Source organism: Archocentrus centrarchus, chromosome 12 (assembly GCF_007364275.1).
Source record: "Archocentrus centrarchus isolate MPI-CPG fArcCen1 chromosome 12, fArcCen1, whole genome shotgun sequence".
Taxonomy (NCBI): Eukaryota; Metazoa; Chordata; class Actinopteri; order Cichliformes; family Cichlidae; genus Archocentrus; species Archocentrus centrarchus.
Genome location: NC_044357.1, coordinates 3,627,849 through 3,639,969, shown reverse-complemented (window position 1 = coordinate 3,639,969; position 12,121 = coordinate 3,627,849). Strand labels below are relative to the sequence as shown.

At 43.3% G+C, this 12,121-nt stretch overlaps 1 protein-coding gene across 1 annotated transcript in view; it reads right to left on the bottom strand.

The window, feature by feature from the left end:
- The window catches only part of LOC115789467 (tenascin-like), a 69,159-nt gene extending 58,742 nt beyond the window's left edge, over positions 1 to 10,417 (bottom strand). Inside the window, exon 1 of the mRNA XM_030742898.1 lies at positions 10,244 to 10,417. The gene's annotated coding sequence lies outside the window, so the exon portion shown is untranslated. The remainder of the gene's footprint in view (positions 1 to 10,243) is intronic.
- Positions 10,418 to 12,121: the final 1,704 nt, after the last annotated feature.

The following is a 12,121-nucleotide window of genomic DNA, read 5'->3' as shown; positions in this document are numbered from 1 at the left end:
ACGACTGGCTGCGTGGAAGCAGGCCGGGAGACGACTGGCTGCGTGGAAGCAGGCCGGGAGACGACTGGCTGCGTGGAAGCAGGCCGGGAGACGACTGGCTGCGTGGAAGCAGGCCGGGAGACGACTGGCTGCGTGGAAGCAGGCCGGGAGACGACTGGCTGCGTGGAAGCAGGCCGGGAGACGACTGGCTGCGTGGAAGCAGGCCGGGAGACGACTGGCTGCGTGGAAGCAGGCCGGGAGACGACTGGCTGCGTGGAAGCAGGCCGGGAGACGACTGGCTGCGTGGAAGCAGGCCGGGAGCCAGAGAGAGCGGGCTGTGAGCTAGGGAGATCTGGCTGCGTGGAAACAGACCGAGAGCTAGGGAGATCTGGCTGCGTGGAAACAGACCGAGAGCTAGGGAGATCTGGCTGCGTGGAGACAGACCGAGAGCTAGGGAGATCTGGCTGCGTGGAGACAGACCGAGAGCTAGGGAGATCTGGCTGCGTGGAGACAGACCGAGAGCTAGGGAGATCTGGCTGCGTGGAGACAGACCGAGAGCTAGGGAGATCTGGCTGCGTGGAGACAGACCGAGAGCTCGCTGACACTGGGGCCTGAGAGGGAGCTGACACTACTGGAGCTACAGAAGGAGCAGGAGCTGAGGGAACTGGGACCAAAACCGAAGGAACTAAGACAGGGGCTGAGGGAACTGACTGAGAGGGCACTGAAACAGCTGACACTGGGGACCGAGGAAGAGTTACTGGAGCTGACTGAAGGCGAGGGAGAGCGACTGGAGCTAGAGCTGACTGAGACCCTGCTGCTGCAGCTAACACAGAAAACCGATGCGAAGGCTTGGACCTGGTTGCCCCCACCCGCGGAACAGGAACGGGTGCAGAGGTCAGCCCGTCCGTGGCTGCCCCCACCCGCGGAACAGGTACGGGTGCAGAGGTCAGCCCGTCCGTGGCTGCCCCCACCCGCGGAACAGGTACGGGTGCAGGGGGAGCTGGAGCCAAGGGAGCGGGAGCAGGGTGAGCAGAGGGAGCTGGAGCTAACTGAGGGGTCTGAGACTGCGACTGAGGAGGAGCTGGAGCTACAGCTGACTGGGAACACTGCGACTGAGGAGGAGCTGGAGCTACAGCTGACTGGGAACACTGCGACTGAGGAGGAGCTGGAGCTACAGCTGACTGGGAACACTGCGACTGAGGAGGAGCTGGAGCTACAGCTGACTGGGAACACTGCGACTGAGGAGGAGCTGGAGCTACAGCTGACTGGGAACACTGCGACTGAGGAGGAGCTGGAGCTACAGCTGACTGGGAACACTGCCACTGAGGAGGAGCTGGAGCTACAGCTGACTGGGAACACTGCGACTGAGGAGGAGCTGGAGCTACAGCTGACTGGGAACACTGCGACTGAGGAGGAGCTGGAGCTACAGCTGACTGGGAACACTGCGACTGAGGAGGAGCTGGAGCAACAGCTGACTGGGAACACTGCGACTGAGGAGGAGCTGGAGCTACAGCTGACTGGGAACACTGCGACTGAGGAGGAGCTGACACTGGAGGAACTGACACTGGAGGAACTGACAGAGTGCTAGGGTGAACAGACATTAGGGAAACCGACTGAAGGCTAGAGGGGCCTGAGTACGTCAAAACTGGCCGCGTGGAAGCAGGCCGGGAGACAGAAAGAGCAGACTGCGAGCTAGAGAGAGCAGGAGCTAAGGGCGTTAGAGCTGACTGCGAGGAGACTGACTGCGAGGAGACTGACTGCGAGGAGACTGACTGCGAGGAGACTGACTGCGAGGAGACTGACTGCGAGGAGACTGACTGCGAGCTAGGGAGAGGAGCTGACTGCGTGGAAGCAGCCTGAGGCACAGCTGACTGGGGAGACTGAGACACAGCTGACACCGGGCACTGAGAATGCGCTGACACTGGGGACTGAGAATGAGCTGACACTGGGGACTGCTGTAGGTGAAGGGTGGAGGTTAAGAAATCCTGCACTAACCCATGCAGAGAGCCAAATAACCAAGGGTAATCATCGACTAGCCCTTGCAGCTGGGCCGTGAGCTGTTGCTGTTCCTGCTCACATGGGTCAGCCAGAAGGTCCATAACCAGTGAATCCACCCAACAGATAATGGTCTGCTTTGCCACCTCAGGGAGGGGAAAGGCAGGGGGGTGACGGGAATAATTGTCCGCAGGCATAGTAGCGTTGAAGCCAGTGTTACTCACGGAAACGGAGGATTGGGTGTGAAGTGGTGAAGCGGTCCGCGGCGTTATACCGCTCGGGTCTCGGGGTGCCTTCCGCCGTTGCTGCCGGGAACTCCCTCTCCTCCGCGGCTGCCGAGGAAGGGAGGGATCAGCGAAAGGGGAGGCAGGTGAGTGACGATGACGGGGACTGTTCAAAGACGCCGGGCCCCCCAGCGCTAGACGAGTGCCGTCGAAAAAATTGGAGCCGGAGGGGGTTTTGTAATGGTCGCGTCGTTCTGTCATGGCCGGGGAGGAAACGGACGAGGAAGGACTCACATGAAGGACTCCAGAAGCAAACATAACTAAAAAGGGGATTTATTTCAACGGGGAAACACAAATACAAAAACCTTGGAAGGGAGGCACAGGGAGACGAAGGGCAGGCACAGGGAACACAGGAACATGCGGGCACAAAACATCAACGACGCGACAAGGAACACATGGAAACTGAGGGCTTAAATACACACTGGGTAATCAGGGCAAGAGGAAACAGCAGGGAACAACAGGTGAGACAAATGAAACTAATTACACAGGGGAAGCAAAGCTGAACACAAAGCACAGGAAAACCAGACTGTCAAAATAAACAGGAAGTGACAAACCAAGGAACATACTGACTAAACACGGGGAACAGGCACAGACTCAGGACAGAGACGCAGACATATCACAACACTAGGAAACACAAGACAAACATACTGGGAGGAGAAGCTCAGGAAATAAACTAAACACAAAACGCTGGGCAAACGGCCCAGGACGTGACACATCTCAGCAGGGTGTGCAGTGTGTCCCTCAAGTCTGAGGAAACTGGACATGTGGAGGACAGTGGCAGCATTAAAAATAACCATCACAGCAGATGAACAGTATTTGAAAGTCATGTCCTTCAGAAATAGGAAAGAAGTCCTGCAAAGACACAGAACCGCGAGATCCATCTGGTCCTTCAGCTGATCCATCTACTGTTCAACCAAAGCCTCACCACAAATGGTCTCAGTGGAAGGGCAGCTGTCAGGAAGCCATTTTCAAGGAAGGGAAAAGGCTGAGGTCTACCCAATTACACAAGAACTGGACTGAAAATCAGTGCCTGCAGATCTGATGGAGTGATGAATCCAAATTTGAAATATTTGGTTCAAATCACCATCAGTATATATGGAGGAGGTCACGAGACAGGTACAACAGTGAGTGTTTACAGCCACGTGTAAGACACAGTGGAGCCCCTGTCATGTTTTGGGGCTGCATTTCAGTCAGTGGTGTTGGGGATCTTGTCAAAAATTGATGGAATTATGAATGCAGAAAAGTGCTGTTAGAGTTTGATCCAACATGCAGTACCATCTGGAAAGCATCTGATTGACAACAGCTTCATGTAGCCAATGCCGTAAAACATACCTTAATAGAAAAGCACACAATGGAACACTATCAGTCATGGATTGGCTTCATGTATTGAAGCAGTGTGGGATCATCTCAAATGAGACCAGAGCAAAATGCAGCCAACATCCAAAGAAGAGCTTTGAATGTCCTTCAAGAAGCCTGGAGAACTGTTCCTGATGACTACTTAAAGAAACGACAAGAAAGCTGCCTCAGAGAGTTCAGACTGCGTCGAAAGATAAAGGCAGCCACACCAAATACTGACTTTCAAGCTCATTAGATTAGAACAAACTCTGTTTCTGCATTATATTCCTATGTTTCTGTGCATATTTGCAAGTTTCACTAAATCACTACACTGTTTTCCCATTTTCCGGGCAAAATATATAGAAATCAGGGGGAGTTCAAGCTATTTGCACAGTATTGTAGTAAATCCTCAACTTTATATTCATTTAGTATCTAGTCACAATAATGACAGGTTTTTGGGAACTTAACACACAACTCTGACATGTTATTAAAGCTGAAATTTTATACATGTTGGCAAATTATTGCCTATCTATATGCTCAATAGTCAGGTTTGTTCTTGTTCCTCCATCAATCATGAAATCTGGATACCAAATTCTCCACTTGCAAGTGAATTTTTACCAGAAACCAACTTTGCCTGATGAGTGGCGCTCACTTGATGAACTGAAACAATAAAAGCGCCGACTGGAGACAATCAAAAAATCTTGGATGATTTCACAAGCGGTGTTCGGTGGTGAATCCCACAGGTACATGCATCACTGTCTAATTGTAAAAAGAAAAGAATGGTCAGCTGTTGATCAAAGCGGGCCAGAAAGTGATGAAATAGCTGCCGCATTCACAGACACTCAAGGTATCGTACTCACCGAAGCCATTAGAGTAATTCAAATGATCTGTAGTCACTGTGACATCCATCATGAAATGATAGAAAACCTGAATATTTTAGCATTAAGCTTCTCTGGCCAAGAGAACCTTTTTTTTTTGGTTATTATTATTTTTTAAATACGGTACCTTTGACTAAAAACTCAAAGCAACTCAAAGGAAGAAACTTGAAGACAGAAGTTGCTTGAAAAGTTATTGACTTTTTGGCTATTGGTATAAAATTTTGCCAGAAATTCTACTAAAAGTACAACCAAACATTTAACACATGAAGTTATGTCATTACAAAAGTGCCAGTCAGCCGAAGAACAACAAAATGTTGCTGTTCAAAGACACATATACCAGATCCACATGTTTTCAATCAAACTGAGGTCAACAGGAGTATTTACACATCACATGCAAATATTAAGCTCACAGATCATAAACAATATTTGTATCCTTCACAATAATACTAAATGGTGGACACTAGTCAAAAGACAGCACTTGAGTGTTATTGTTTCAAACAATAACAGTGTCTGTTTGTTCATATTTTTCTGTTTTGCAGGCGAGATCTTTCTAATGTGGAGCTACTTTATTAGCACAGCACATAAAAGATGAGCTACCTCCATCCGATGCATTTCCCATGGAAAGTCATCATTTCTGAGAAATCTGAATTGAGATAAAGTCATATTTAGTCCACAGAGTGATAATGACAGGTCTGCTTAAACAGAAAAGACTGAAAGCTAATCATGAAGCAGCTGCTTTGTGCTGCACACAGCCAGGCAGAGGAGAACTAATCACTAATGTCATGCTTATCAGGCTGCTGGAAAAGTTAGTTCAGCTCAAAATATGCATAAACATGTGTGTGTTCAGGTAAATATCACAGTGCCAAGTGTCTTAGAACAGACTTAATTAGATCATTTCACTCTGCTCACAATCAGATATGATTGAAAACACATTTAAGGATCTTTGTGGTTTCCAGAGGATAAATCCTAAAGACCCTCTGACCTTTACTCAACCACAACCCGCCAGTGTCTTGTGAATGACTGGTCCACACTGTAATTAATGGTCGTAAGACGACACATCCTTTTTCTAATCATCTTTGGTGACTTTGTGTTTCAGTGAAATACCTCCAAGTGCCAAAATAAAATTATTAAATAAATATATATAAATAAAGCAATGGCATCACTACGAGCCTGTGCTTTTTACTTACATCAGTAGAGCTTATGAGCAAATGCACACTAAACTGAGTAACAGAATGTGGTAAACATATCTGAAATTTGCATACTGGAATTGTCATTATAATAATAAATAATAAAGGTACAATCAATAATAATAATAATAAAATTAGCATTGGGTGGGGAAGACCATCAGCACAAAGAGATTAAAAGCAAAGAACTAAAAAAGTTAACAACTAAAACTAATAAATTAAAGAAACATGAAAAATCACTGAGGAGAGACAATAAAACATTATAAGAGACGATGTAAAAGTAGCTCAAACTGGAAGCAGTGAGAAAGCCCACTTATAAAAATATGTTTCTAAGAGAGTTTTCAAAGATAATAAGGAGCTGGCCAATCTGATCTCCACAGACTGTCCCAGAGAGCGGGCGCTCTAACAAACAAAAAGGCCCGGTCACCCATTTTCATCAGCTAGGATTGTGGGATGGCAAGCACAGGCTTGGCTGAGGGCCTCAGGTTATGGCCTGGCGCATATGAGGGATAATAAGGGGGATAATTATAATGACCAATAATTGTTTTAAAATGAGAGTGATTTGGGTTATAGATTTAAAGGATGAAAGCCATAGACTGTGGAACAGCCATTATTCCCGCTAAACATGAGTGAAGCTCCTCCAAATATGAAGTCATGTACGTAGTTAAAAAGAAATCATCTCAAAATCATTAAAACCACATTCTCCTTAATGAAAAAAAAAAAAATCCAAAAATTTTCTCTAACCAGATTTCTCTAACAGACCAGGGGAAATGATTATTTGCTCCCCTGCTAAATTAACATGTTTGCTCACTTACAAAGAAATTAACAGTCTCTAATTTTTATGTCACTGAGTGAAATAAGTATTTGATCCCCAAGCAAAGCAGTACCTTTGTTGGCAAGCACAGTACACAATGATCAATCAATCAACTTATCCAATAAATTTATAACTTTCATGTGTAGTGTGTTATTTCTGGATTTTTGGTTGATATTTTTTTTCTCCCCATAAGTGTTTTCTCCACTGTATGCGGGGGGTTTTACAGTCGCTACCAGTTGTATTTCAAATATGGCAGAAACTTTTTTTAATGTGGCAAAATGTTCCAGCATGCTTCAGTTTTCAGTCAGGAAGCCATTCGTATGAACGGCCATATAACAAGGTTGTTGCAGCAGCTGTTTGAGAAGACTTTCTAAGCACATCAGGTCAGTGAGAGAGTCCAGTATCTTATAAAAGAGAAACAATTCTGATGACACAGTCCCGCTCATCAGAAGCCCCATCGAAAACAACCAAAAAAATCTGCTGTTACCACAACAACTGCATGATTCGCCTTCAAATGTGGGTGACAGTAGGAGAGGGAACGTTTCCGCAGATGTTACTCATAGAGGAGGTCCACATGAAGGACATTAAAGATGTAATGAGTCAACTTTACACAGGTGTCCACTCTGAGATGCTTTTTAGTCTTTGGTGTGTTCTTCTCAGATCATCAAGTGCTGTTGACTTCATCCTCTATTGTCCCATCAAAAGCAGTATGAAGTCTATTCAAGAGTTACTTCAATACAACTCAATTATATTTCACACAAGCACCAATAAAGACATTGGTCATCTAAAGGTGTGTTATTTTGTGAGTTAAATCACACCATCAGTCTTTTATAGCCATGCTTGATTATTCTTGGTCAGTTGCTTTCCTTTTTTCTGTCTTATGTACTTCTTTGCCTGTGTCTGTTTCTCTTTGCCCTCGTTGTTATGTCCTGATTTGTTTGATAATTGGCTTTGCTCACACAGCTTTTGTTGTTTTACTTCCTGTCTTTGGCTGTCTCTTATTCCTTATAATTGCCTGCTCCAAGCTGATTGTTTTCACCCATATCCATTACTTCCACCTGTCCGCAATTAGTTTCCTGTGTATTTATAGCTCTGTCTCTCTGTCCCAGTCTCTCTGCCTTCTTGGTTTTCTAATTGTTAGGACTATCTGGGTTCTCTTTGATTGGAACCACCCCTCGGGTGTCCTTCTGCATTTTTGTAAAGCTTGCTTTTGTCATTTATATTCCTGCCTCCTTGTCTGCATTTGGCTCCTTTTTTTGAATAAAACATAACACTTAAAGGCAAAATGGTGCCTTGAGCTAAACTCTACATGCTGACTGCTTTCTTTATTCCCTGCAATATTGCTAAAATTTGAAACATCCGGTCTCAAAGTGATGCTGAAAAACTAGTCTACACACAGTATGTTACTTTAAGGCTGGACTATTATTATTCCTTATTATCAGGTTCTTTTAAGAACTTCCTGGAAAACCTTCAGTTGATCCAAAATACTGCAGTGAGCGTACTGATAGGAACTAGAAAGAGAGATTATGTGTACAAAGCCCTGAATGATCAGGTCCTATCATATCTCAAGGACCTCATAGTACTATACATAGCTCTCAGACTTGTGGTGTCTAGAGTTTCTAAAAGTAGAATGAGAGGCAGAGGCTTCAGATATCAGACCCCTCTCCTGTTGAACTAGCTCACAGTTTGGATTTAGGTTGGAGACAAACACACTCCCTATTTTTTTGTGTGTGTGTTTTTGGCCACAGCAGCTTTTGTTAGCAGTGGAGAAAGACAGGAAATGGGTGAAAGATATAGGGGAAGACACGCGGGCAAATTGGCGACTGGCCTGGACGTGAACCCGCGCCGCAACGCGGCATACTATGTATGTGGTCGCCGGCTTCACCACTAAGCCACCCAGGCGCACCCACACTCCCTATTTTTAAAATTAGGCTAAAAACTTCTTTTTTTTTTGATAAAGCTTATAGTTAGGATTGGATCAGGTGACCCTAAACTCTCCCTTTGACATGCTACTATAGGCTCAGACTGTTGAGGGATTTCCCGTAATGCACTGAGCATTTCTTTTTCACTACTGCATGGCATTAACTTTTATCTTCTGTCTCCCATAGTGTGCATTTTATCTCCCTATGCTCTGCTTTCTTCCTTTTCTCACCCTCCAACTGGTCACAGCACATGGCTGCCTCTAGCTGAGCCTGGCTCTGACTGATGTCTCTTCATGTTAAAAGGGATTTCTTTTTCCCCACTGTCATTAAGTGTTTGCTCATGGGGGATCATCTGATTGTTGGGCTTTTCTCAATAATGTGGGGTCTTTATTTCACAGTACAGTATGTAGGTCTTCAAGGTGACTGTTGTGAACTGTTGCTATATAAAAAAAACTGACTTGATGTTTTGCACGTAGCCTATAATGGTAATGTGTATAATGTCTGCACATCAGTCACATATTTTAGGGTTGTAGGGTACTGTATATTTAGTTATTTTTTTCTTAATTTTTAAGTCTTCATTACTGTTGAAGAGTCAGTCGCACCGATCAACACAAGTCATGTAGTGAACCAGTGAGAGCGATCCCTTGAGAATGACAGCAGTAGTCCTGGCAGGCAGCATGGCCAGCTCACTAAGTTACTGACTTACATGTACAAGACTATTCATATAAGGGACTAGCTGATTTCTAAGTACCACATAAACAGGCCCACAAGCACAAGTGCAGGTGAAGCTGATGGAAATGACATTCACTTTACAAGTATCAGAGCGCTTTTAAAACCTTGAATTGTGCCTGTATTAAAAAGCCACTGCAGGCTTGAAGGAGCCTGAGGTTCTTGCTGGTTGTTCCTCACACAGCTGAAGACAAAAGGAGACTGTGTTGCGTTTCCAAATACAGGAACACACTTTTATTGCAGTTAAAATCTGTGGGCAAGTTTGTTTTGTCATTTAAAAAAAAAAAAAGCACTTATTAGGAGCTTATAAGTATTATGAAACAAACAGTTGCAACCAAACCAAACCAGCAAAAATGCTGGTGGGCTTGTTTCTATGACTGCATTTAAAACTATTCTCCATCTTTATTTTTTGTCTACAATCCAGTCTGCACAAGAATCACCATGACAAACTGCCGTCTGCTTTCAAAATATTTTTGTTTGTCCCCTGAGGAGATTAAATTTTGATCCCTGACGCTGTCTCGAGGTCGTATCTAACATCCATTTCTGTTCTGCCTCAAACTGCCATCCATCACACGGAGAACATGACTCCCCCTCTTCAAAACCCTGGTGAGGAAATCTCAAACATCTCAAATGGAGTGATCGGGGAAAAGCTGCTGCTTTCAACCAGCTGCAGAGATAAATCACGATCAGACAATCAGAGTTACTCAACATCTCTTATGATGATATTTTCTATAGTACGACCTCTGAGCGCACATGTTTTATTTATGCATCTAACAGCTACTTGGATAATAAAAACTAAATGTGTGTGTATGAAATAAATCCTGCAATTAAAGAGCCAAGATGTTTAATACTGAGGTAATGGCACCACTCTAAAATCTTATGTGTATTACAGTATCACTGGATATCAGATGTCCTTGAAATATCTGGAAAAATCTAACATTTGGGGCTCCCATAAAGCTTTCATACTTCACTCAAATGTCACAAACACTGCAGTAAGTGTTACAGCAGGAATATGCAAACTCTTCTTAGTTTGCTGCCTTGTAGATATGAGACAGAAGTGACCAAATTTATCCGCGGTTTACCTGAAATTTACTAAAATGAGTCTAAAAGCCTCAGTACTTACAGCACAAGATGTGTCAGCCACTTTGGCTCATGCAGCAGCTGCAACTGAGTCCTCTGTGAGAAGCTCCCATCAGTGACGTGACCGCAAAAAAAACGTACTAGGCTATCACACATGATCCAGTGTAACAGGAGGTGTTTAATCCAGATCAGTCTTCAGTGGTGTAGTCATACTGTTGTCCTTACAAACAATAAGTAGCATAATATATATTTTAAAAAATCAGAATTGATCTTGAGCAGGAGAGACCGCTAAAGTTTGTTGGTGTTCTCAGTGGCCAACAGTAGCTGATATGTGCACGGGTCATCTGGCTCTCTGCAGGAAGTCTGTAAAGTAAAGAAGCCAAAATCAATACAGCTAATAAGCCATCAACTGAACAAAAGAGGTCAGTGCTTCCAGACAGAGAGAGATTAGAGCTGGCAGGCGTGTCTGGATACAGGGATATGAATGCCGCTGTCTTGGTCTCAGATGCACGTTTTACTACCAAACACATCGACATTTATTGGATTTACTGTAAAATCTTTTGTTTGCCTGAGTTGACTGAGATGACTTTTAAGATTTGTATTAACTTGATTGCTTTTGCAGGTTTTAAATCTCACCCTACTTTATTGCTTTTGCAAAGAGGGATGTTTTATTTCCATTCCAAAAGCAGTTGAACTGGATTCTATTAGATCTGGTAAACTGTGTATGCTGCACAATAAGAAGCAGTCTTTTGATGGCAAATCAGGTTTGCTTCACACACAGACACACACAGGCATTATATTTGTAGTATTACAAACACACATATCGATACTATGACCAAAAATAAAAATGTAAGGAATCTTTTTCATATTATAAAAAATTTTTTTTATAACAGATTTTTTTTATGTAATAATTAAAAAGTTGTATCACCAGAACACAAAAAATGTTGCTTACTCATGTGAAAAAAAATATGAAGGCACTCTTTCTTGTTTCTTTTTTCTATTTTCTCTCTATTTTCCCCTTTTTTTTCTTCCTCTTTCTCCCTTCCTTTTTCTTTTCTTTCTTTTCTCTTCTCTTCTTCCTAAGCCTGTCAGCTCTGGCACAATTTGTCACATAGAATGTAAAAATAACTCAAATAAAATAAAGGGTCACACACTAACAAGAGACGCCTGTAGAGAACCTATAGAGCTCAACTTGAAATAGAAAATATGTTTGGCACAACAATGCATTCAGATCACAGTTCTGTTTGCATGATCTGCCAGATGTGCTTAAAAAAATATGAAGGGAACAAGTTATCCTGTTATGTGAAAAGGTGTTAATATTTAAAAAGTTTATCCCGTTATGACAAACTACGAAGGTGTTTTTATCAGTGGTGGAAATACACTACACAATAGATATTACATGGGTCATAAAAGGGTGGGGGAAACAACAGATTTGAAAATGTTTAAATGTTAGTGTCTAGAAATAATCTAGAAATAAATACAATTGTGGTATGAGTATGGTGAGTTAGTCATGTATATAAATGAGACTAACTCACTTAATTTATAACAGTCATGTTTATAAAGTTATAAACCCCCTATAATTAAGAATAAAGTTTTAAAACTTAATTTAAAAGCTTTTTTGCTAATAGAACAAGACATTTCATAAGCAGTCAACTACATTGCTGAGTATTTGCCCTTTGGAGCTAGTGGGTGTCTGAAACCACATGATGACTCAATATGTTGCTCACAGTCACAGTAACATTAGTATCATGATACAATAATTCCAGGATACTCAATACAGTCAAAACAAACGTTTTGGCAGTGGCACAGACTTTGTGTTTCATGCATTTTGTCACTGTTTGACTTTTATTGGCAAATAAATCAAATTATGGACAGATCCCTGACGTCTAAATTTGCAGAGTGCAGAGTTGGTTTCCACTTC